Source organism: Prionailurus bengalensis, chromosome A2 (assembly GCF_016509475.1).
Source record: "Prionailurus bengalensis isolate Pbe53 chromosome A2, Fcat_Pben_1.1_paternal_pri, whole genome shotgun sequence".
Lineage (NCBI taxonomy): Eukaryota > Metazoa > Chordata > Mammalia > Carnivora > Felidae > Prionailurus > Prionailurus bengalensis.
This window is the reverse complement of record NC_057348.1, coordinates 82944443-82970995: the sequence shown is the minus strand read 5'-3', so window position 1 is coordinate 82970995 and position 26553 is coordinate 82944443. Positions and strand designations below refer to the sequence as shown.

General features: G+C 35.7%; 1 protein-coding gene and 1 long non-coding RNA gene across 6 annotated transcripts in view; both read left to right on the top strand.

Annotated features, from left to right (window-relative positions):
* MAGI2 (membrane associated guanylate kinase, WW and PDZ domain containing 2) overlaps positions 1-26553 on the top strand; it is a 1357364-nt gene that overhangs the window by 155898 nt on the left and 1174913 nt on the right. The window lies entirely within an intron of this gene.
* Positions 8443-10701, top strand: LOC122487813. Its single transcript, XR_006298480.1, has 2 exons — positions 8443-8493; positions 10585-10701. It is a non-coding gene; the product is annotated as an uncharacterized LOC122487813 (long non-coding RNA).

Genomic DNA, 26553 nt, shown 5'->3' with positions numbered 1-26553 from the left:
TCAGAGTTTACATCATACATATTGAGATTGTTAGGTAAAAGAACAGTCCATTAGAATTAAATCAAGCCAGACAGGCTATAGAAAAATACTTACAAAATAGAAGTGGTTATCACAAGAAGATTACATGACAGATAATACGATATATATGTGAGGTCATGGCCTTGAGTACATTTAAGGGTGGAAGAATGTAGAGGAGGGAACAAGGAGGGTAGGTCAGAGTGAAGTAATTTAACTGAGGCTGTGTTTTTCTTTGTCAGTGAATATTTTATTTTTTAATCAGGGTAAAGTTAAAAGAAATGTGTTCAACCTTATTTTTGAAGTTATTAGTATTCTGGGCAAGGCTCTCTAGATAATTGTACCAAATTTTATTCTTACAGTGCCATTGCTACTATATTCTGATTTTAATGTAACCCTTATTTTCTGAAGAAAAGAAATTATTATTAGTTTACAGCTGGCTTGCTTAGCCTCTGAGAGTAATGCTACATAAACTTAGTAAATGCCCAACAGAAATGAGATCAGGTAGAAAAAAATCAAATTGATCTTATTTACTTAATAATTTCTTTAAGTCATGTTCTTCTTTGTATTATGACTTCTAAAATATGTTTCCAGATTACTTTAAGCAATTAGTGGTGTTACTGTTCAGCTGTCTCAGTAGATGTATTTCTGCTCTTTTATTTGTTTATGGACAAGAATACCTTTCTGCCAATGGAAGTGGGATTTGAGATTGCAGCACCAGCAGGCAATTTCTTGGACAAATTGCCATTTGAGCCACTAATGTGGAGGAAGGGAAGAATGTTTATTGCACTGTTGAACTACCTCATGCTTCTATAGCCAAAAATGGTGCCAGAGGCCACTGTGCTGGGAAACAGTCCAAAAGAAGCTAAGAAAACCTTCTGGTTTGAATGACTTGTCTTTATACTGAGAACACATGTTGGTGTTCACAGAGAGAAAGAACTAAAACTATTTTGTAAGAGCAATGGGAAAATTTGGGTTAGCAACTTCAACATTTCTATGATAATGTATGCGTGAAATATAACATTTTGTCTCTTTTCTATTAAATCCATTTTAATATCATTTTATAACACTTAATATTATTTTTCCACACATAAATATACTAATATAATTATATTTCATATGCCATTCTCCAATCAGCTTTCCTTTAAAATTTTTACCCATAACCAGTTTCCCATTCCAAGTGCCCAAGATAGCATGCATCATTTTAAAATAACTTTTTAACCATATTTTTTTCTGTAGAAACATGAGATTAAACTCAGAAATTTCTGTGCAGGTTGAAGATGGAAAGATGGAACCATGTTACAGCCACATTTGTTTTCATGTTTTAGGGTAAGATAGCTTTGAATCCTCATTCTGAGATGAGATTATTCAAAAGTTGTTTCAAGAAAATGAAGTATTAATCCAGATATTGAATGTACCAATGTTTTTTTTCCTTAAATAGAATCCCTTCAGGAAGTTACTACAGCTGATATCCTGTGTCCTCTAGGATTTTTGATGGCTTCCTGTCTCTCATTTAGGTCTTTCATTCATTTTGAATTTATTTTTGTGTATGGTGTAAGAAAGTGGTCCAGTTTTAATTTTGCATTTTGCTGTCCTGTTTTCCCAACACCATTTGCTGAAAGGGACTGTCTTTTTTCCATTAGATATTCTTTCCTGCTTTGCCAAATGAAGTACATATAATAGTGGGTTCCTTTCTGGGTGTTTTATTCTGTTCTATTAATTTATGTGTCTATTTTTGTGCCAGTACCATACTGCCTTGATCACTACAGCTTTGTAATATAACTTGAACTCCAGAATTAGACTTTGGCCTTCATGTAATGGTACTACAGTAAAACCTTGGTTTGTGAGCATAATTTGTTCTGGAAACACGCTTGTAATCCCAAGCACTTATAGTATCAGAGCGAATTTCCCCATAAGAAGTAATGGAAACTCAGATGATTTGTTCACAACCCAAAAATATTTGCATAAAAATGATTCTAATACTGTAATATAATATAGAATAATAAATAAAATGCAAAATATAAAGAAAAATAAACAAACTAACCTGAACTTACCCTTGAAAACCTTTGTGACTGGTGCGAGGAAGACAGAGAGAGGAGGGTTATTGTGCAGGATGACTTTCACCATCACTAACAGAATCACTGCTATCTATTGGCTCAATAGAATCTTTTTTTTTTTTTTTTGATGGGGACTATTATATCCACTCACAGAGATGTATTAATAAACTTGTCATATACTGTATTAACTGGCAATGTATTGTAACTGGCAATAAAGCAGCAGAGGAAAGGGTCTCTGTCTGCGGGCAGCCTGATCAAGAATGAAGCAAAGCATTCCTAAGCTTACTCTTGTATGGAAAAGCAAAGGACTCTCCATAGGTACTTTGAAGTGACAAAAACTATACTAGTGCCAGTTGTGGGTACCTTCCAACGTTCTGAAAATTCACTGATTTCTGCCAAACACCATGGCCTGAGATGGAACATCCAAGCATGGGAGACGGTCACCCACAATCCTGCAGTGAGAGAGAGAGAGAAGAACCATTGGCTCAATGGTGATCATGTGATGTATGGTGTCATGTACTATATGTACTGCAAAATATCACTTGTTTATCAAGTTAAAATTTATTAGAAATATTTGCTCATCTTGTGGAACACTTACAGAACAAGTTACTCATAATCCAAGGTTTTATTGTATAATTTAATTTTCTACTCCAGGCTGTATTTTTTTAACTAAGTAGCTATACCTAGTTAAAAAACTAGGATTCCAGGGGTCCCTGGATGGCTCAGTCAGTTAAGTGGCTGAATTCGACTCAGGTCATGATCTCACAGTCTGTGAGTTTGAGCCCTGCATTGGGCTCTGTGCTGACAGCTTAGAGCCTGGAACCTACTTCAGATTCTGTGTCTCCCTCTCTCTCTGTCCTTCCCCCACTCACAATCTGTCTCTCTTTCTCAAAAATAAATAAATGTTAAAAAATTTTTTGAAAAAAATATAGAATTCCAGGGCACCTGACTGGCTTAGTTAGAGGAGCGTGTAGCTCTTGATCTCAGGGTTGTGGGTTTGAGCTCCACATTGGGTATAGAGATTACTTAAATAAATAAAACTTAAAAAAAAAATTAGGATTCCAAAAGTTATCTTATACCCTCATCCAAAGCTTCTGATTCCCAGGGTTCATATCATATGCTTTTATTGCTTTTGTTGATAATGAATGTAAAGAAAGCCAATGGCATCTACCATTTTCTTAAATGAAGATGACTTTGGGAAAACCATTTTCCGGCAGATGAAGCATGTAGGAATGGAAGAAAACTGGAGTTGCCTAAATAGTAATTTTTTCACAGCCTGACACAATGTGCATTTCCAGGGACAGCTCCTGGTGAAACCAATCATGAAATCCATATCCCAGCTCTAGTCTACAAATACCTAAATTCCTCAGTATTAGTAACTCTAGAAATAACTTCTAGGCCCAGTTAGCAAGTATGGACTTCAGTTATTCTATGACTTTTCTTTAAAATGGATCTTAAAACTGTCCAGCTGGGCCCACAAGTTATAACTATGATTTTACACTGTTATTTTGAGGACAATGTCTTACAAAACATTTGTTCAAAAATTGCTTTGAGGAAAGCAGCCCATGGTACCACACTGCTCACTAACTCCTCAGTAAATTTCCATTTTGTTCCAGGACAGATTGTAAATTCCTAACACTCCTGCTGCTTAGTGTAAATCCTTACTTTTTGTGAGGTACCTTTACAAGGACTTTTCAAGATAAATCTACCCTGGAAGCCTCAAAATCCAAGCATACAACAGTAAACTCAAAATTTCTCTTCACAACTCAAAAGAAAGTGTTCAAAGACTTACATGTAGATTCAATTTTTATAACAGCTTTCGATACTTCATAGCATCTCAGGGAAGGTGTGCAAAACTAAATGCTTAGAATGTCCCTGATGTGTCATGGCTTTTTGTTTATGTTCACTGTTTTTTTTTTTTTTATTTTTTTTTTCAACGTTTATTTATTTTTGGGACAGAGAGAGACAGAGCATGAACGGGGGAGGGGCAGAGAGAGAGGGAGACACAGAATCGGAAACAGGCTCCAGGCTCTGAGCCATCCGCCCAGAGCCCGACGCGGGGCTCGAACTCACGGACCGTGAGATCGTGACCTGGCTGAAGTCGGACGCTTAACGGACTGCGCCACCCAGGCGCCCCTATGTTCACTGTTAATATTGAACGTTTCTAATTCAGACAACTACATAAAATTTATGTGAAAAAGGGAAAAAAATAGTGTTGTATCATGGCATGGTGAAGTTCAACAGGGAAAGATTCAAGTTGAAACATTTAAGGCCAATTACCCATTTATGCACATATTACAAAAATAAATTTTAAAGTTAAAATATAGGTCTGCGGTTTCATTCAAATGAAAAAAAAAGCAACATTATACTATAGGAATATTTAGTTCAATTTCTAAAATCTTTCACATGACTTGCCAAGGGGATATTAGATCCCTTTGAAAAAAAATATTTTAATGTAAAAACCAAGCTATAAAATGGTTAAAATCAGAATGAAATGGTAAACAGTTACATGGTAAAATTAGTTCCAAGATCAATATAATAGTTTCTATCAAGGAGACAAATAAGAATAAAAGTTGTGGAAGCATTAGGGATATATGGATCAACATTCTTTCACTGGATTCTTCATTAGTCAAATTCCAATTCAGGTGTTACAAGCCATTATTATTTACCCCATTTTAAAGAGAATGAAGTTAGAAAACCAGACAGACTCCAGAAAAGAATGTGTTCTTTAAGTCTTTATTTGGAAAAATAAAAAAAGAAATTTCTATTGAAGTGATTCAGCTCATACTCTGAGCACAATATGTATATGATTTACTGTAAATACTTAAATACAATTATTTTGAAAAATCTGTTCTACATGCTGACATCAGTCTTCAAATTCTTTTCTTTGAGAACTGGCAGCTCTTAACCAATGAGCCAAGAAAATGGTAATGCAGGATAATGTAATTTCACCCATTTAGTACTCCATGTCCACGTTTTTTCTACTGGCTTTCTCTCATTTATATACTTTCCTTCAATGATCTGTGTCATCTACTCCATAGTGATTGGTGAGGTATTTTGAAATACTCTCTGGAGTTAAGGATCACTTCTGGTTAGAGGCTGGTCATTCAGTGAACTTCTCCATTACCTAGACACATGAGCACCTTGACTTTCCTGGGTGACATCATTAAACGTTCCTTGACCACATGGCTCAAGCGTACAAAAGGAGTATGACTATTAAATGATTTTTTCTCAATGTCAGGTGGGCTCTAGGGTTTGCATATTGTTAGGGGCTCAGATTGGTTCCTTTTGGTGTTTTCTGACACTATGAGATAGCCATAGGGCTTGGGAAGCTGAGAAGGGAATTGGTACTGATGTTTTTCCATGACATCTTCCTGGCTTGACACTCAGCATTCAGTAGCAGTATCTGGGCAGTGTTAAATCCAGGGATTTCTTTTTAGTCTTAGAAAACCAGAAAGGAAGAGCTAGGATCAGATTAAATCACAGTTTTCAGCTATATACACCATCACTGTCCAGGGTTTAGAACACTAGAATGAAGCATAAAGAGTAGAATACTGTTTGATGATGGAGCTTTTCCAAGAATAACAGATAAAGTATCTCTCGTAGCACTTTTAGTACAGCAGATTTCAGTCTTCTCCTCTCACCAGAGTAAGTGAGGAATAAGACTATAATATAACTAACAATGTTCACAAACTCTTTTCTGTTCTCCATACTTTCTTTCACCCTTTCCAGCTTCCAGCTGGTGTATGATTTGGTGATTTGGATATTTAACTGTGAGCAATTTAAATTAAAAGCCACAGGTGACAGATATACTCTCTGCAAGATCTCTCTCTCTCTCTCTCTCTCTCTCTCTCTCTCTCTCACACACACACACACACACACCAGATGAAAATCAGTGCTTTATACATACACCTGCCAGTCAATTATTGTTAAAGATATTAATTCGCTGTGTAATTTTATCAGTTTACCTTGGGTGAAAACTGATGGTGGCAAAAGAGAGCATGAATGAAGATTCTGTGCCTCTCCTAGACTCTTTATCTGTCAAGAAGGCAATATTCATACCCAGTTTTGTTGATTTATACGTGATATGCACATACACACATGTGATATACATATATTTTATAGACATGATACACACATACATATAATATATACATGATGCACATACATACATATATGTATATATATATATATGTATATATATATATATATATATGTATCACATGTTTCAGAGATATTTTATAAGAAAGTCAAGACAAGCTGACCTTAAGGTCTTTGCTAATTATATTAGCATATGAACAGTATGAGGTCTTACCTCTGGGCTATCAATTTGACATGTTAACTAGTGATATTTACTTAACTCTTTGGGGGATGGTTAAGTGAAATTGGAAACATTAATAGAGTGCAATTATGGATTTTCCACCATCTGAATCATCTGATCACAAAATCAACAAACCATTCACACAAGCCCCCTTTAGCTTCTTCTGAGCATCCTTGCTGATTTCAGTGTTAATACATATATTCTTATTTACCAAAACTCACCGTTAGAAGTAGGCTTTACAGGCATATGCTTATTTTATTTTATTTTTTATTGAAGTATAGGTGACACACGGTGTTACATTAGCTTCAGGTGTACAATATAGTATTTTGACAAGTCTGTATTGTTATGCTGTGCTCACCACAAGTGTAGCTACCAGATACAATGCTACTACAGTACCATTTTATTGCTTATGCTGTATATAGGTATATGTTTTGAAATGATCTTAGAAATAAGGAAAACATGTTGGCAGAGACTACTATTTTCTATGAAACCTGTAGCAAACTAAATAACAAGTAAATGGGATCACTTTTTTAATCTGTTACATTTATTACCAAAAGTACTGAAGTGTTTAAAAATAACATTTTAATATTATCAAAAATATATTTTCTAGAGAAAAGGTATTTAAAGGAAATTGAACAGGGTGTTTGGTATTTAGGACTGCGGAATTTGGATTATTAAAATAACAGTTAAGGAGATAATCATAAATGGCTTCCCATGAGTTTCGTTGTCTGTGGGACTTTTTCAAACTTTGCTAAACTTTGGGGTGTAATGGACTCAAAAAATATTAGAAATATGTATCTATAAGTTCACTAATGTTTAAACAGTATTACACGTGTGTAATTAAAATGATGTTGGTTAATGACTACTAGTACATACTCCAATGTCTTTAACAGATATGGACTATAACAAAGATAAATCTATTTTGCCAAAAAAGTTAGGGTAACACACTTTAGCTGCAAAGCAGTGTTTGATGTTGGAGTATTCAAAAGTAGGATGACTGTGCTTTTATCATATTTTTGTGCTGCTTCCATAGTCAAGCACTACTGCTCTGAAAAAAATCTGTCTTCTCTACTGATGGCTGGAGTTTTCTTTCCCTATCTGATTGCTTTGGTTCTTGGGTTACTAATCTGTCATAGTTCCTCAATGCTTACAAGATAAGTTCTACATTCTTTAGCATCTCCTATAAAAAGCTCATCTGGGAGGCAGTGTTTAGGGAATAGTATTGAAGGCATATGTTATCTATCAACCTTTTTATTTTAAATGTTTATTTTTGAAAGAGAGAGAGAGACCAAGTGCAAGTGGGGGAGGGGCAGAGAGAGTGGGAGACACAGAATCCAAAGCAGGCTCCGGGCTCCAGGCTCCAAGCTGTCAGCACAGAGCCTGATGTGGGGCTTGAACTCATGGACAGTCAGATCATGACTGAGCCGAAGTTGGACACTCAAGCGACTGACCTGCCCAGGTGCCCCTCTATCTACTTTTAATGTACTTTTTTTTTCTTTCAAGATTTTATTTAAATTCAAGTTAGTTAACATCTAGTATAGTATTGGTTTTAAGAGTAGAATTTAGTGATTCATTACTTCACATAACACCCAGGGCTCATCACAAGTGGCCTCCTTAATGCCCATCACCCATTTAGCCCATCCCCCACCCATATCCTCCTCAGCAACCATCAGTTTGTTCTCTACAGTTAAGACTCTCTTATGGTTTGCTTCCCTCTCTGTTTTTATCTTATGTGGAATTTAATGTACTTTGAACTATGTCCTTGGCCCCAATGAGATCCCTAGAAGGAACTTGAGCCAGATTATCCCCTCTTGGAATCTCTAGGGGATTTTGCTATAAATTAAGACCTCAGATTATACAGAAAGGAATAATAGGGAGAGAAAGATCAAACCAGTTGCTATGTCAGCTGCAAAATGTTGCTGAAGCTATTCATTATATTACTCAATTTCTGTTATATAAAATGTAATATAAAAATTGTCTTTCTTTATTTTATGCAGAAGATATTCTGTTGGCCCTAAGAAAATGGCATTCTGGGGAACCTGGGTGGCTCAGACGAGTGAGCGTCTGACTCTTGACTTCAGCTCAGGTCATTATCTCACGGTTTGTGGGATCAAACCCCTCTGCTGCTCTGCACTGACGATGCAGAGCCTGCTTGGGATTCTCTCTCTGTCTCTGCCCCTCCCACCCTCTCCTTTTATCTAAATAAATAAGCATTTTAAAAATGAAAATAAAATAGTATTCTAAGAAAATAAAGTTCCTCTCATTTTCTTACCTGTTTCCTTTTGTGTCCTGGCTCCAGAAAGGTTAAAATTAAGATCATTCACTGCAAATGTGCTGGTTATTAAGATTACCGTTTTACTGCTTCTACTATCTACCCCCACCTTTTACCAATCTTTTTTTAACCTAAACTTTCAACTATCTTAGATTGGTTATAAGCCATTTTGAACATTTTAAGAAAGGGATGGTTTGAAGAGCAAGTACTTCTCTTTATGTGGCTTTTGGGATTTGCAAAACCTTTCCTCAACTTCCAGGGTTTTCTCCTGACAAGAGCAACTCAGAACAACTCAAGGTTTTTGCCATACAACATGGGCTCCCCTGCCCTTCAGCCTCCAGTTACAACATCCCCTTTTTCCTAAATGCCATTCCTTCGCATTCCCCTTTCTCTGCCTGGGAAATTTCTGTTCACTCTTAAACATACTTACATGAGGTCTCCCACCATTATCTCAGTGAATGCATCTTTCCTGCCAAGATCCCAATTTATTTTGAACATATATTTATTTAAAAACCCATCACATTGCTTGGTAAGTGCTTGTCTCTGTTGTTGTTGTTGTTGTTGTTGTTGTTGTTGTTGTTGTTGTTTTAGGACGTTTAGTCCCATGAGGTTAGAGCCTGTCTGAGTTTGCTAGGGCTGCCATAACAAAGTACCACAGATAGGATAGCTTATACAACAGAAATTTTATTTTCTCACAATTCTGGAGGATAGAAGTCTGAGATCAAGGTATTAGCAGGGCTGCTTCTCTTCTTGGCTTGTAGATTGCTTTCTTCTCGCTGTTTCTTCACATGATTGCACGTTTCTTTTTCTTACAAGGACCATAGTCATACTGGAATAGAACCCACCCTAATGACCTCATTTTAACTTAATCACCTCTTGAAAGATCCTATTTCCAAATACAGTCACATTCTGAGGTACTGGGGATTAGAATTTCAACATATGAACTTTTGGGGGGACACAATTTAGCCCATAAAAGAGACCATGTTTAATTTACTTTTCTAAATCAAGCCATAACTCCATGCCTGACATATAATTGAAGCAGTAAACATTTGTTAATTAAAGTTATCTTAATGAAAGTATTTTTCTACTATATGCTTTTAAAAATAGTTTTTCAATAATTTATAAAAACTAGCAATTTTTTTGGTATACCACAGAACAGCCATAACGTACTGTTTTCTACTTAGTCTGTTCCTTACAGAGCCTAGTTTCCCATAGCAGGAACTCTCATAGCAATTTTGTTATGCTGCCACCAAGTGACTCTTAAATGAAACTGTTTCCACACGTTCTGCAGAGTTTAAGGTTTTGCTGAGATTCAGGATGTGACTCTCTCTTAAATACTCTCAAAGACTAATGGAAGATTCGGCGTTTTTACATTTTAAAAATCTATTGCCCTTACTAAAACAAAAGTTCAATCAATGAGGAAACATTGGTAGGTTATTAAATAGATCAAATGTGTTAAAGATAAGATTGGTATTCATAGGTCTCAGATAAAATGCTCACGTGCTAGATATCAAATAACATAACTTTTGCTTAACTTTAATTTTGACCGTAAGCCTCTCTTGAGTTCATACAGGGAGATACCCTCTGGTGTGTGTTGGCTTTATTACTTTATCAGCTCACAGAAACAGAAAAAGATATTGGCAGCTTTTTCTAATAGGGAGACGCGATGTTTGTCCTTAAATTTGTGGTTGCGATGTAACAGGAATTTCAGTTTCTGAAATAAACTGACCCACCCCCACCTGAGGAAGTTTAAGGGAAAGCTGTTCACCAAGACAGAAACTTCAAAATTGTTCCCTCCACTCATTCACCCACCCATCCGTTTTTGCCTTCAGTCAAGAAATATCACCCCTCGGAGCGGATAGTTGACTCAGTCAGTTAAGTGGTTGAGCTCTGACTTTGGCCTATGTCATGACCCTGAGCTTCATGGGTTCCAGCCGCGTATTGGGCCCTGTGCTGACAGCTCTGAACCTGGAGGCTGCTTCAGATTCTGTGTCTCCCTCTCTCTCTGCCCCTCCCCTGCTTGCACTCTGTCTCTCTGTCCCTCAAAAATAAATATAAACATTAAAAAACTTTTTTTAAATAAAAAGAAAAAAGAAATATCATCCCTCAAAGACTTCTTCCCTGATCCCCTCTCTAAAAGATACTTGACCCACCCCAATTTTTCTCTTTCTATAATATCACAAAATGTATTACTCTGGATTTATATTGTTTGATTAATTTTTATTAACAATGTTAACAATGTGGGCCTTTCCCATTAGAAAGTAAGATCAGTAAACCTTTTTATTCATGACTGTATTCCTATCACCTAGAAGAGAACGGGGTTTACTATAAGTCACTAATAAATATTAATAAAGGAATGAATACTATTTCGTTTTTAGACTAAATTTAACTGAGGCTATTAGCTAACTGCCTTCCCCACCATAGTTTTTGCAAGGGCAGAGCCTATAATGACTGAATCCTTCTAGCCTCTGTTACTAGGAAGGGAATGCAGAGAAGGCCCTGCACTAGATTCAGAGCTTAATCTATTTTATTTCACATAAAGTATGCCATCTCCATCTGTCTTGCTTGTCCTCTTTCTGACACCTCTATTATTTTAATACCACATTTCATCAATTTGAAAAATCAGATTTTTTACATTTTAACATATCTAAAATCGGGATGCATCTTTCAGTTGATGGAAAATTGCAAACATTGTTGAGCAGGTGGTGGTTGTGATGTTCAAGTCAGCAGCAGCACATGTGCAGACTGGATGGTTAGTCATGGTGGTACTGCTGGATGACTTTGTTCTCTTGAAGTTTCAGTCAACACACTAAGGACTATTTGAGAAGGGAATGTGAGTTCTGATGTTGTAGTTGAAAACTTTCCATTGAACCTTCTGATAAGGTCAAAAGCCACTGGCAGCAAAATTACAGAATAGGTGGCAGTAGCTTGGAAGAAACTCACAGAGACAAGAGTGGAACGCTTATTTAGAAATGCTACATTATCAATACTCATATGGCACAAAGGAAAATAATGTACAGGAAAACATGCACATCAACAACTCTGAGTTCTTGTTGTGATAAGCACAGGGTGTTATATGTAAGTGATGAATCGCTGAGTTCTACTCCTGAAACCAATACTACACTGTATGTTAACTAACTTGAATTTAAAGAAATAAACTAAAAATATTAACAATAAATAAATGCAATAAGGAAAGCTGGACTCTGAACAGGAATATTTTTAGGAATAAATTTTGTTTGTTTTTGTATTTTCATTTTCGCTAGAGTGGCATGTGATAAATCTACGTCAAAATAAGTCTAAAACGATGCTATGGATAAGTATAATATTAAAATTCAAATTAGTAAGAAAAAATTTGTTATAAGGCTTAATTGCTAGTGTGTTTTCTTCTTGATCACATTTAAAATTCTGATATTTCTGGGGCACCTGGGTAGCTCAATTGGTTACGCCTCCGACTTTGTCTCAGGTCATGATCTCATGGTTAGTGGGTTTGACCCCTGCATCGGGCTCTGTGCTGACAGCTCAGAGCTTGGAGCCTGCTTTTGATTCTGTCTCCCACTCTCTCTTCCTCTACCCCACTCATGCTCTGTCTCTCAAAAATAAATAAACATTTAAAAAATTAAAATAATAATAATTATTATTATTATTATTTTTCTAATAATGAATGACATATTAGTATCAGTGAAATATGGTATTGGGTGCCTACCAAGTAGCAAGCACTGGTGCTAGGCTTTGGAGATACCAGCATGAAAAATGGGAGACAGTCCCTATCCCCATAAACTGAGGCTGGCTGGCCTCACTAGCCACAATACCTTCCCCACCTCTCTTACCCAAGAGGTAAATGAAGTGGTGATAGAAGCCATTATTTGAATTTGACAAGACAGACATATTACATAAACTTGGTAAAAAAAAAAAAAAGATTATCTATTAATCATTTTCAATTGGCTCTACCTTGCCTGAAGGAGTTTTTAAGAGAAAATTGAAAAACCACGATATGTTTAGCAAATATATATGTATATGTTTAGCAAATATATAGTCATAACAAGAAAATCTCAAAGTTGAATTATTTATTATTTCTTCCTTTGGATTTATTGCATGTTATAGTGCTGATTGTTTTAAGTAACTGTCTTGATTTCATACTTTAGTGCAGTAATGTATCCTGCAAGCTTTGTCTATTCCTTCCTTATCTGAACTCTATTCTTAAAATATATAACACTTCTTTGGCATCAGGACGTAAGAAATTAGCTCTCGAGTTTCTAACTAATGGATTTCCAATTAAGCTTGTCACCCTTTCTTCTGTTTTTTAAAGTTTTACATTTTAAAAATTTCTGAGAAAGTTGGAATTGCTGTTAGATTTTATGGCAAATAAAACTCCATCAAAGAGAGATGTTTTCATTCTCCAGAGAAGTTTGTGACTTTTACCCAGCAAAAATATCTAGCATAATATGAATTTCTGAGTATATTAAAATATAGAAGAATTAAGCTATATGATGGCTTGATCAAATCTGTTATCATCTACTATTTTCAAAGAGAATAATGAATAAACTGCTCAAAAAATCATCCAAGGTTGTTGGCTAAGTGACCTCACCATACATTTTTCTTATTTTCTATGAGTAGAACTCTTTAAAGGCAGTTGTCTTCAAATACAAAGAACCTAGCATAGTGCTTAGAGCATAAAATACCTTTGACATTCACTAAGTCATAGAGGGCCCATGGGTACAGGCTTTGGAGCCAGAATACATAGATTTGAATACTGACTCTGTCACTTGGCCCATGGCCTTGTCTAAGTTACCTAACCTCCTAATCCACACATCCTTCATCATTCAATGGGGATGAATGATTGTATTAACTCATAATGTTTCTATTGAAGATTGAACTTTAGCTGCAAAGCCTAACACATAGTGCTGGATAATTATACTTATTACTATTTTTATTGCTTGAGAAACAATAGATGATACAGGAATCCATGCAACAACATTTAGAATGCTTCATGAATGAAAACTATGTTTCAAGCGTTGTTCAAGATTCTGGAGTTTATACAAACATTTTTAAAAAAGATGTGGGAGTTTATTTTCCAGGTAAGAAGTTAGACAATAAAGAAGCAAACAATAAATGTGATATTTTCATATACTTGGAAGTACCACAGAGAAAACAAAATAGAGTAAAAGATAGAGTATGGTTAATTGGGTAGATTGGTAGTTTTGTTGTTTTTTGTTTTTTGTTTTTGTTTTTTTTTTACAACATGCTAGATGACATACTTAGCAAAAGCCTTTTGAGAATGTGACATGTAATTAAGACTTAAATGATCAAAAGAAGTCAGGCTTGCAAAGATTTAGGGGAAGAGGATTTCAGACATAGGGAACAGAAAGAGTGAAGGATCTGACATAGGAACAAACATATCTTGTTGAGGGACAGAAAGAAAAGAAGTAGAAGCAGTAAATAAGTAGGAGAGAATTAGATAAAGTCAAAAGGCAGAGTAGGTGCCCACCTAAAGAAAGTTTATAGTAAGGAATTTGAATTTATCCAGAGTGCCTTGGGAAGTATTTTATGCAGCAGACTACATTGGAGGTAATAGCGAGCCAAACACAGCAGTGGCAGAACAAACAAAAAGAAGAAACAAATATTGATGAGGCGTCAGTACTCCCCAAGCTGATTCTCAGATTCAGTGCAATTCTTATCAGAGTTCCAGATAGCTGTTTTGAAGAAATTTACAAAGTGATCTAAAATTCATATGGAAAGGCAGGGGACCCAAAATAGACAAAATAATCTTGAAAAGAACAAAGTTAGAGGATTCACATTTTCCAGTTACTAAACTTACTACAATAATCACAACAGTGTTATACTAGCAAAAACAATGCAGTATAACAGAGTCAAGAAAGAAATCCTTACATTTAGGGTCAATTAATTTTTGACAAAGGTGTCAAGATAATTGAAAGTCTTTTCAATAAATGTTTGTTGGATAACTGCATATTCACATGTAAAAGAATGAAGTTGGACCTCTACCTCAGACCACGTACAAAAATTAACTAAACATGGATCACAGACTGAAATATAAGAGCTAAACCTATAAAACTCTTAGGGGAAAAACAATAAATTTCATGACTTTAGATTAGACAATAATTTCTCAGACATGATAGTACACATGACAAAAAATAATATTCATAGAGTTCATCAATTTTTTTAAAAAATTGCTTCAAAGTGAAATATCACCCCACAGAACGGGTGAAATTATTTGTAAATAACGTATCTGATAAGGGATTTATGTCCAGAATATACAAAGAGCTCTTTCAATTCAACGGTAAAAAGACAACCATACTAAAAAAAAATGGGTCTAAATAGACAAAAGTAAGAAACACCATTAGTAATTATGATTTGAAAATGCAAATTAAAACCACAATGTGATACCACGTTACATAATTTTTAAAAAATGAAAATAATACGTGTTAGAATGTGAAGAAATTGGCATCCTGATATATTGATGATGGGATTGTAAAATTGCATAGCCATCTTCGGAAACAATTTGCCATTTTCTCAATATGTTAAACATAGAGTTACCATATGACTCAGTGATTCCACTCCAAAGTATATACTAAGAAGAATGGAAAACACGTCCACACAGAAACTTAAGGAGTATTTATAGCAACATTATTCATAATAGCAAAAAGGTAGAAACAACTTCAGTGTCCATGAATGGATGAACCACTTGTGATCTATATATACTTTATCTATATATACAATCTCTATCTCTATCTCTATCTCTATCTCTATCTCTATCTCTATCTCTATCTCTATCATCTGTATCTCTCTCTATATATACGCAATATATATATTCACCCATAACATGGAATGAAGTGCTGCTCTAGGCTATAATGTACATGAACTTGAAAGCTTTATGCTGAGAAGAAACAAAAACAAGAAAAACTATATGTTGTATGATTCCACTTATGTAAAATGTCCAGAATAGGCAAATCCATAGAAACAGAAAGTGGGTTATTACTTGCCAAGGGCTGGAGAAAGGGAAACATGAGGAGTGATTACCAATGGGTACAGGGTTTTTTAATGGGCTTTAGAAATGTTTAAAATTTTCTTAAATGTTTATTATTTATTTTAGAGAAAGACAGAGACAGAGCATGAGTGAAGGAGGTACAGAGAGAGGGAGATGCAGAATCTGAAGCAAGCTCCAGGCTCTGAGCATCAGCACAGACTGATGCAGGGCTCGAACTCACAAACCATGAGATCATGACCTGAGCCAAAGTCAAACACCTAACTGACTGAGTCACCCAGGCGCCCCTATAGAAACATTTTTAAATGAATCATGGTGATGGTTGCACAAGTACATGAATAACTAAAAGCCATTGAATTCTGTGTTTTAAAAATATTAATTTTGTGTGTGTATATTATAGCTCAATAGAGCTTTTATTTTTAAAAAAGAAAGATATTTGAAAGATATTTTCCAGAATATTTCCTAAAAATTTGGTGGTTATGCATGAGAATTTAGTGGTTGTTTTAAGTGTAGGAGTTTAAAGTGTATTCATTTATGTACCGTCATCATCTAGAACCCCATCCTAGACAAAGCATTGATCATTAATATATTAATATTAATTATTATATTAATATTAATTAATATATGAAAGATGTTTTTTAATGAGGTATGCATTTAACTAAGTAGATGAAGACATCTCTAATTAAGCTAGAAGAAAATAAGGCAAAGTTTGGGGTGAACATGGAAGAATGTTACATTTTTGGTACCAATGGACATATAGGTGTATGTATCAATAATTACAGACTCATTTTTATAATCTGATCATTCAAATACAGATAGAATATTTTAAATGAATATATATTTAAATGAATATATACATATATTCACAATTGCATTAACTGTATTAAAATAATAAAAATGATTGAAGCTTGATTTAAAAGGAAGATGGTGAGTTTAGCCTTGGCTATGTAACTTTTGAGGTTTTTAGGTGATACTAGAATATGAGTTCCTAAAGACAGGAACTATGTGTACTTTGTTTACCATTGCCACCAATGATAAGCAATAGTAATACTATTGTTTTTTGTTTTTTGTTTTTTTGCAGTAGTACTTGTATTCTTAAAACCACTAAAATATTTATTCTATTACAAAATCATTTGCAAATATGCCATAGATAGTTAATATATGATTCTAAAGCTGACGAATTGAGTTGGGTCTGGGGGTACACTGTTTGTATTATCATCCTAATGTTGATAACCAAAAATCTTGTGAAAAGATAGATCACTTAGGGAAAAGAATAGGTGGAACTGGAATTTTGCCCAACATTTAAACAATGGTTAAATGAAGAAAAGCTGTAACCCACATTGAATTTTCAAAATTATTTTCTTTTTCTTAAGTTCTTGTTTTCTCAACTGTAAGACAGCAATTACTTGGTGCAGACAGAAATAAAAGAGTGAACTGAGACTTGGAAAAATGTTTTTAAGGTTTCCAGAAAATACACTGCAGAAATAGAAATCATGCTCTAAGTGCTGTGGGATAATTTAAATCAACTTCCAAGTGAGATTATCTTGAAAACTAGATGGTCTCCCTGTCCTATTCCAGTGGTGAATGAGTTCAAAGAAATTCATCCACATTCTTATTCTTTTACCACTAAATATATCTTTGTGTCTTTGCCTAATAAAATCAGGTGATCTATATGCAGAGATAATTGTTATCTTGTATTAGTAGTCATCAATAATAGTCCATCAGAGAAGGTCGTATGGGTGTCTGATCTGTTACTTAATTGATTTCTCTATTTCAGTAACATGAAGTACATATTTCATGACCTTGTCGCAAAGACGTTAGCAAGTACTAAGCACCCATTTCGTTGAGATATGATTTTCTGATATAGCAAATTTCACACTTCTGTAAACCATGAAGATGTTAACAATTGATGCTATCTCATGTAATTCTTAGTAGTGATATTATTTCACAATTGGTGGTTATGAAAGAGCAGAGACAAGGAGAGAGAGAGAGACAGAGAGCTCTAGCTTAATGAGGAGCATGTACTGTATCTAGGCAGAACCATGCTTCAGGATAGGGAGGAGATGTTTAAATGGTAAGAAGTCTGCATCAAATAGATGCTGAGGAGCAGAAGGCTGCATAAACACACGGGCTTGGACAGCTCAGTATCATAGGATATGAAAGTGATACATGTTGTGTGTTTGATTTGCCAAGGGTCTGTTCATTTGATACTAGTTTTAGTTGGTTCCAAAAGCCATGGCTTTGTTGTTTGGTAAAGGTCACTGTGCCAGAGAGAGAAGTCCAAGTCTAGCAGCTCATATGGTATCAGAACTGCAACAACCTAAAAAAAAAAATGCCTATCAAGTCTTTTCAATATAATTTGCTATATGCCTAATTTGGTGCCTGGCTAAAGCATAGAGCCATCATCCTTTCCTCTGTGAGTCAGAGCTATAGTGTAGCCATCACTTTAAAATAGGTAAAGTTATTGTTCATTGTCTCTTTACCTTTTCTTTTTGCTTTATTGACATACCCTCTGTGGAACCCCAAACCTTTATTTTTCCTATGATCTCCAGGATATCTGAATTATGACCCTGGTCCCAACATCAAACCTTATTAACAATACTTAACAGTTGGTAAAATGATAATTTCTTTTTATTATAAAATTATAATTCTAGAATGTATCCTAGGAATAAGATATATGCAGAAATCCATATGTAAAAGGCAGAAAAAAGTAAATCGCCTTAAAATTATTTATTCAAACAAATCCAGGCAGCATTAAGTACAGTGGAATAGTATATGTTAAAAAAAATGTTTTTCCAAGTTAATAATCCTATAATTTGCTCTATTCTTTCACTTTCTATTTCTGCGAACAGATCGTGGCTCCTTGAAAGAGATCACAGTGAACACGAACAAATTAAGGGATGTAGAACCCTGTAGATGGAAACATACACATTTATTAGCATGGAACATCACATTGTGCTAGCTAGTGCTTTCAGACTTTAAAGTGCTTAAGAATAAAGTGCTTATATTTTGTTAAAAATATAGATTCTGATTCAGTAAGTCTGAAATGGAATCTGAAATTTTATATTTGTAATAAAGTCCCAGGTGAAACTGATGCAGCTGGTTGTTCAAGGACCCCGTTTTGAGAGCAAAGTTTTAAAAAACACATACAGGAAAATGCCACACCATTCCTTGCTGCCAGCCATGGTGGGAGAATTGCCAGTTTCAAAGAGACCATTATTGATCTCTCATTGATAATCTCAAGAAAGGAATCAATGACATGCAGGGCTGGTTTGGTTTGAAAGTTTGGTATGAGAAGCTGATGGGAAGGGTAGGGAACTTTAGGACAAGGATCCCTGGACTGGTCTGCATCACCCCTTGAAGAATAACTGAAGTCCTAGTGATAGAGTATGTAACCCAAAAACTTTGTGTAGCTCTAAGAATCAGCAAAATTCCATTCCAGCCTTGTAAATGAAGCGGATATTCAGCTAAAGAAAATGGCAAAGGTTGTGTGGTCTAGAATACAAGTTCTGTGCTATTGATTTATATCATTGATATATTCCCTCCTTCTGCCTTTCCTTCTTGGAATAGCAGAAATTGTGTCTGGTGAAGAGAGCAAAAGCCTTGAGAGGGTCTGATGTGTCTCAGTTAAACCACTGGCTTTGCTGTTTAAGGATAGAGAATGAATAGGAAAGACAAACAGCATATCGCACATTTATCTGCAAGAACTCTGTGGGCTCTTACAGTTCAGTTGAACTTGGGGCCTTTATCAAGCCTCTCTGAAACTAGATGTCTTCTTCTGTTATTTTTTTCTTTTTTTAAGTCTATTTATTTATTTTGAGAGAGAGAGAGAGAGACAGAGCACAAGGGGCGAAGGAAGAGAGGGAGAGAGAGAATTGCAAGCAGGCTCTGCACTATCAGTGACAGTGCAGAGCCTGACAAGACTCAAACCCACAAACTGCGAGATCATGACCTGAGCCAAAATCAACAGTCAGATACTTAACAAACTGAGCCACCCAGGTGCCCCAAAGATCTCTTCTTCTGTTAAATGGAGATACCATCCGGTTCATTGATGGTTGGCTGTGAGAAATAAATGAGATGATAAATATAAAACTTCTAGCAAACACTAAGTACTGTGCCTATACTAGTTCCATTTCTTCTACCATTTAATGCCTTGACATAATGCACGTCTGAAAAAAATTCAGAATACTTCCTCTTCCTGTGGCTTCTTCTGGGGTCTCAGATTAAATGCATGCCATTTCTTTCTGGGGGAAGACTTTCCTTACTTCTCCCCTGAACCCAGTGAAGTTAGCTGTTGTCAATACCTGCTTCAAGATCACTCCTGTAGTTTTGCTTAATCGACTCTCTTTGCCACTAGATCCCCTTAGGCCAGAAGACTGACTATCCTAGTCACTTCTGAATTCCCACTGCCTGACATACAGGAGATGTTCAGTAAATATTTTTGATTGATTAAACAAATGCATTAACTTAATTTAGCCCCATTCTGTGGCTCCCTGTGTAACTCCTGTGGTTATAAAACCCAGGTTAAAACATTTAAAGACTCCTCTTGAAAGATAATTTCTGGAAGAGAATAGTTCTCAGTGTATCATTGATCGTTCTTTGTGATATTATTTCTGCCGTTAATTACAAAAGAAAAACATACATAAGTCAAGTTTGTGAGTTTACTTCTTTCAGCAAAACGTATCCCTATCCACATTAAACCAGGAACTCAAGGTTTTAGTGTTCCACTTGTCTGAAGATAAGAAAAGGGGAAGGTACTGCATTTGATAGAAAACACTTTCTCCAGTAGCCCTGTGGGGCATTGTTAGGAACTTGTTGCCTAAGGCAGTACACTGGCAGATTCTGACAAGGTGTTTGAAGACTGTTTTAAATCAGAGATAAACATCAGACTGTGAACTGAGTAGGTTTTTGTCAGGCATACTGGAGTCTGATAAAAAGTCTTAAAAAATTGGATGTGTATAATAATAGAAGACATGAACAGACAATGTAAGCACACTTTTGAATGAAAGCCCCATGTGAAAATGTGACAAAAAGATTTTTTTAAGTCTTGATATGTTTAAAATCAGTGTTATTTTCTGTTATTATAACAGTGAAAATGCTGCTATTTTAATAATTTATATTTAAACTGGCACTTAATTCGTTTCATGCAATTAACAAAAGGTCATGTTATAAAAATTCCACCTGAAAGTAATTCAGCATACAAATATTTTAGATATAGTATAATTTTGTTACCTGGACAGAATTCTTCTTATTAAGAGGTATTCTTTTCCACGGTACCTGGGTGACTCAATTGGTTAAGTGTCTGACTTTGGCTCAGGTCATGATCTCAAGGATCATGAATTGGAGCCCCAAGTCGGGCTCTGTGCTGACAGCTCAGAGCCTGGATCCTGCTTTGGATTCTGTGTCTCCCTCTCTCTGCCCCTCCCCAGCTCATGCTCTGTCTCCTTCTCCCTCAAAAATAAATAAGCATTTAAAAAATTTTAAAGAAGAGGTATTTTTTTCCTACTTTCATAGCATTTGTATTATTGTATTTTAACCTTCTTGGTTTTGATAAATTATTATTAATTCAACAGATGAGGCAGTTTAGAATATGAGACTCTAAAGAGAGGAGTCTTTGAAACATGTAACAATGTCAGCATGTTCTTAGGATGATAGAGTTGCTAAAATCACTGAGTACAGTAAGCTAAGTGAAAAGATATATCTAGAAATAGTTTATTCCTCATAGATTGAATTAAAAGATGCAGAGATTTGTTTTTATTCTTTAAGAGTAATATTTCTCTGAATGTTTTTTTTTCTTTTTTATTCTTTTTTTTGCTTTTATTTTAATTTTATTATTATTATTATTATTATTATTATTAATTTACATCCAAATTATTTAGCATATAGTGCAACAATGATTTCAGGAGTAGATTCCTTAGTGCCCTTCACCCATTTAGCCCATCCCCCCTCCCACAACACCTCCAGTAACCCTCAGTTTGTTCTCCATATTTATGAGTCTCTTCTGTTTTTATATTATTTTTGTTTCCTTTCCCTTATGTTCATCTGTTTTGTCTCTTAAAGTCCTCATATGAGTGAAGTCATATGATATTTGTCTTTCTCTGACTGACTAATTTCGTTTAACATAATACACTCCAGTTTCATCCACGTAGTTGCAACTCGCAAGATTTCATTCTTTTTGATTGCCGAGTAATACTCCATTGCATATATATATATATCACATCTTCTTTATGCATTCATCTATCAATGGACATTTGGGCGCTTTCCATACTTTGGCTATTGTTGATAGTGCTGCTATAAACATGGGGTGCATGTGTCCCTTTGAAACAGCACACCTGTATCCCTTGGATAAATACATAGTAGTGCAATTACTGGGTGGTATGGTGGTTCTATATTTAGTATTTTTGAGGAACCTCCATAGTGCTTTCCTGAGTGGCTGCACCAGCTTGCATTCCCATCAACAGTGCAAAAGAGATCCTCTTTCTCTTCATCCTTGCCAACATCTGTTGTTGTTAATGTTAGACATTCTGACAGGTGTAAGGTGGTATCTCATTGTGGTTTTGATTTGTATTTCCCTGATGATGAGTGATATTAAGCATTTTTTCATGTGTCGGTTGGCCATCTGGATGTCTTCTTTGGAGAAGTGTCTATTCATGTCTTTTGCCCATTTCTTCACTGGATTATTTGTTTTTTGGGTGTTGAATTTGATAAGTTCTTTATACATTTTGGATACTAACCCTTTATTTGATATGTCGTTTGCAAATATCTTCTCCCATTCTGTCGGTTGCCTTTCAGTTTCGCTAATTGTTTCCTTTGCTGTGCAGAAGCTTTTTATTTTGATGAGGTCCCAGTAGTTCATTTTTGTTTTGTTTCCCTTGCCTCCAGAGACATGTTGAATAAGGAGTTGCTGTGGCCAAGATCAAAGAAGTTTTTGCCTGGTTTCTCCTCGAGGATTTTGATGGCTTCCTATCTTATATTTAGGTCCATTTCATCCATTTTGAGTTTATTTGTGTGTATTGTGTAAGAAAGTGGTCCAGGTTCATTGTTCTGCATGTCGCTATCCAATTTTCCCAGCACCACTTGCTGAAGGGACTGTCTTTATTCCATTGGATATTCTTTCCTGCTTTGTCAAAGATTATCTGGCCATACATTTGTGGGTCCATTTCTGGGTTCTCTATTCTGTTCCATTGATCTGAGTGTGTTCTTGTGCCAGTACCATACTGTCTTGATGATTACAGCTTTGTAGTATAGCCTGAAGTTCGGGATTGTGATGCCTCCTGCTTTGGTTTTCTTTTTCAAGATTGCTTTGGCTATTTGTGGTCTTTTCTGGTTCCATACAAATTTTAGGACTGATTGTTCTAGCTCTGTGAAGAATGCTGGTGTTATTTTGATAGGGATTGCATTGAATGTGTAGATTGGTTTGGGTAGTACTGACATTTTAACAGTATTTGTTCTTCCTATCCAGGAGCATGGAATCTTTTTCCATTTTTTTGTGTCTTCTTCAATTCTTTCATAAGCTTTCTATAGTTTTCAATGTATAGATTTTTCACCTCTTTGGTTAGATTTATTCCTAGGTACGTTGTGTTTTTGTGTGCAACTATAAATGGGATTGATTCCTTGATTTCTCTTTCTGTCGCTTCATTGTTGGTGTATAGGAATGCAACCGATTTCTGTGTGTTGATTTTATATCCTGCAACTTTGCTGAATTCATGAGTCAATTCTAGCAGTATTTTGGTGGAATCTTTTCGGTTTTCCATATAGAGTATCATGTCATTTGCAAAGCGTGAAAGTTTGACCTCCTCCTGGCCGATTTGGATGCCTTTTATTTCTTTGTGTTGTCTGATTGCAGAGGCTAAGACTTCCAATACTATGTTGAATAACAGTGGCGAGAGTGGACATCCCTGTCTTGTTCCTGATCTTAGGGGGAAAGCTCTCAATTTTTCCCCATTGAGGATGATATTAATGTTGGGTCGTTCATATATGGCTTTTATGATCTCGAGGTATGATCCTTCTATTCCTACTTTCCTGAGAGTTTTTATCAAGAAAGGATGCTGTATTTTGTCAAATGCTTTCTCTGCATCTATTTAGAGGATCATACGGTTCTTGTCCTTTCTTTTATTGATGTGATGAATCACGTTAATGGTTTTGCAGATATTGAACCAGCCCTGCATCCCAGGTATAAATCCCACTTGGTCGTGGTGAATAATTTTTTTAATGTATTGTTGGATCTGATTGGCTAATATCTTGTTGAGGATTTTTGCATCCATGTTCATCAGGGAATTGGTCTATCATTCTCCTTTTTCGTGGGGTCTCTGTCTGGTTTTGGAATCAAGGTGATGCTGGCTTCATAGAAAGAGTTTGGAAGTTTTCCTTCCATTTCCATTTTTTGGAATAGCTTCAAGAGAATAGGTGTTAACTCTTCCTTAAATGTTTGGTAGAATTCCCCTGGAAAGCCATCTGGCCCTGGACTCTTGTGTTTTGGGAGATTTTTGATTACTAATTTGATTTCCTTACTGGTTATGGGTCTGTTCAAATTTTCTATTTCTTCCTGTTTCAGTTTTGGTAGTGTATATGTTTCTAGGAATTTTTCCATTTCTTCCAGTTTGCCCATGTTATTGGCATATAATTGCTCATAATATTTTCTTCTTCTTATTTTTATTTCTGCTGTGTTGGTTGTGATCTCGCCTCTTTCATTCTTGATTTTATTTATTTGGGTCTTTTCCTTTTTCTTTTTGACCAAACTGGCTAGTGGTTTATCAATTTTGTTAATTCTTTCAAAGAACCAGCTTCTGGTTTCATTCATCTGTTCTTCTGTTTTTGTTGGTTTCAATAGCATTAATTTCTGCTCTAATCATTACTATTTCCTGTCTTCTGCTGGTTTTGAGTTTTATTTGCTGTTCTTTTTCCAGCTCCTTAAGGTGTATGGTTAGGTTGTGTATCTGAGACCTGTCTTCCTTCTTAAGAAGGCCTGGATTGCTATATACTTTCCTCTTATGACTGCTTTGTTGCATCCCAGAGGTTTTGGGTTGTTGGTGTTACTATTTTCATTGGCTTCCATATACTTTTTAATTTCCTCTTTAACTTCTTGGTTAGCCCATTCATTCTTTAGTAGGATGTTCTTCGGTCTCCAAGTATTTGTTACCTTTCTATATTTTTTCTTGTGGATGATTTCGAGTTTCATAGCATTGTGGTCTGAAAATATGCACTGTATGATCTTGATCTTTTTTGTATTTGCTTAGGTCTGATTTGTGTCCCAGTATATGGTCTATTCTGGAGAATGTTCCATGCGCATTGGAGAAGAATGTATATCATGCTGCTTTAGGATGAAATGTTCTGAATATATCTGTTAAGTCCATCTGGTCCAGTGTGCCATTCAAAGCCATTGTTTCCTTGTTGGTTTTTATGATTAGATGATTTGTCCATTGCTGTGACTGGGGTGTTGACGTCTGCTAATATTATGCTATTACTGTTGATGAGTTTCTTTATGTTTGTGATTAAGTCAAACATTATTCTCTGCATCTATTGAGAGGATCATACGGTTCTTGTCCTTTCTTTTATTGATGTGATGAATCACGTTAATGGTTTTGCAGATATTGAACCAGCCCTGCATCCCAGGTATAAATCCCTGTATTCTTATTATCATGATTCTAAATTCTGGTTCATACATCTTGCTTGTATCTGTGTTGGTTAAATCCCTGACTGTCGTTTCTTTGTGCTCTTTCTTTTGGGGTGAATTCCTTCGTTTTGTCATTTTGAAGGGAGAAAAGGAATTAATGAGGTAAAAAAAATTTAAAAAGAGTCAAATTTAAAAAATATATTAAAATTAAAAAATAAAAAAACCACACACACAAAGTAGAATAAATGATGCTAGATCCTAGGTGTGTTTTGTGTGGGTATTGAAAGTGGTTTGATAGATTATAGAAAAAAGTGGGGCAGGAAGGAAATCGGTTGAGAATATGAAAAAAATGAATACACTGAAGTAGACTAAAATCAAATGATGGGAGTAAAATAGAATTTGAAAACATTTACACAAAAGTAAAGAATATACTAGAAAAAAAATTAAAGAAAATATTTTTAATAAAAATTGAAAATAAAAATGAATTTTTCCCTCTCTGTATTCAGGAAAAAGAAAAGAAGTGAAAAAGACAAAAAAAAAATTAAAGAAAGTTGAATAGATGGACCTGCTAACAGATTGAAATAGGACTGAAATTACTTCATTTTCCCCTAGAAGTCAGACTATGAAGCTCTTTATAGTCCAGAAATTAAGCGGGTGGTGAGACTTGTGTTCTTGAAGAGTGAGGTTGGCCCAGTTGGGTGGGGCTTAGTGTAACAGTTCCGTTCTCCACTAGATGGCAGTGGTAGCCTACTGGGGTGGAGTGTTGTGGTGCTTATAGGTTGCTATGCCCATGCGCCAGAGTGGTAAAAATGGCGTCACCCAGCTACCCAGTCTAGTATCAGAACTCTGTTCTCCCCAATCAGCAATCACACACCGTCCTCTGTCTTCAGCTTTTGTCCACACCCTGCTTTTTCACTGTCTGTGACCAACCCCCAAGCAGTACTTCTCTCCTGAGTTTTATATCAGATGCGGCTGTTTTCCCCAGCCCCTTACTTCTGGACTGCGGCTTTGACCCATTCGGCCCCTCTGTGGGAGGGTCTCACTGAGCAATGGCCAAGTGTCAGCTGCACCCAGGAACGCTTGCTGGACCCTGCTGCTGCCGATGCCTCAAGACTGCAGCCAGGTGCCAGCCTGCCCCAGAAAAAGTTTGCAAGATAGTATAGTAGTGGCGTTTCAGGGATTATGGAAAATCACAACACACATCTGGCACCAGGCTTCACCCTTAATGACCTTGTTCCAGCGCCAATGAATGTGGCCATTCTCTGGGGTCTGCTA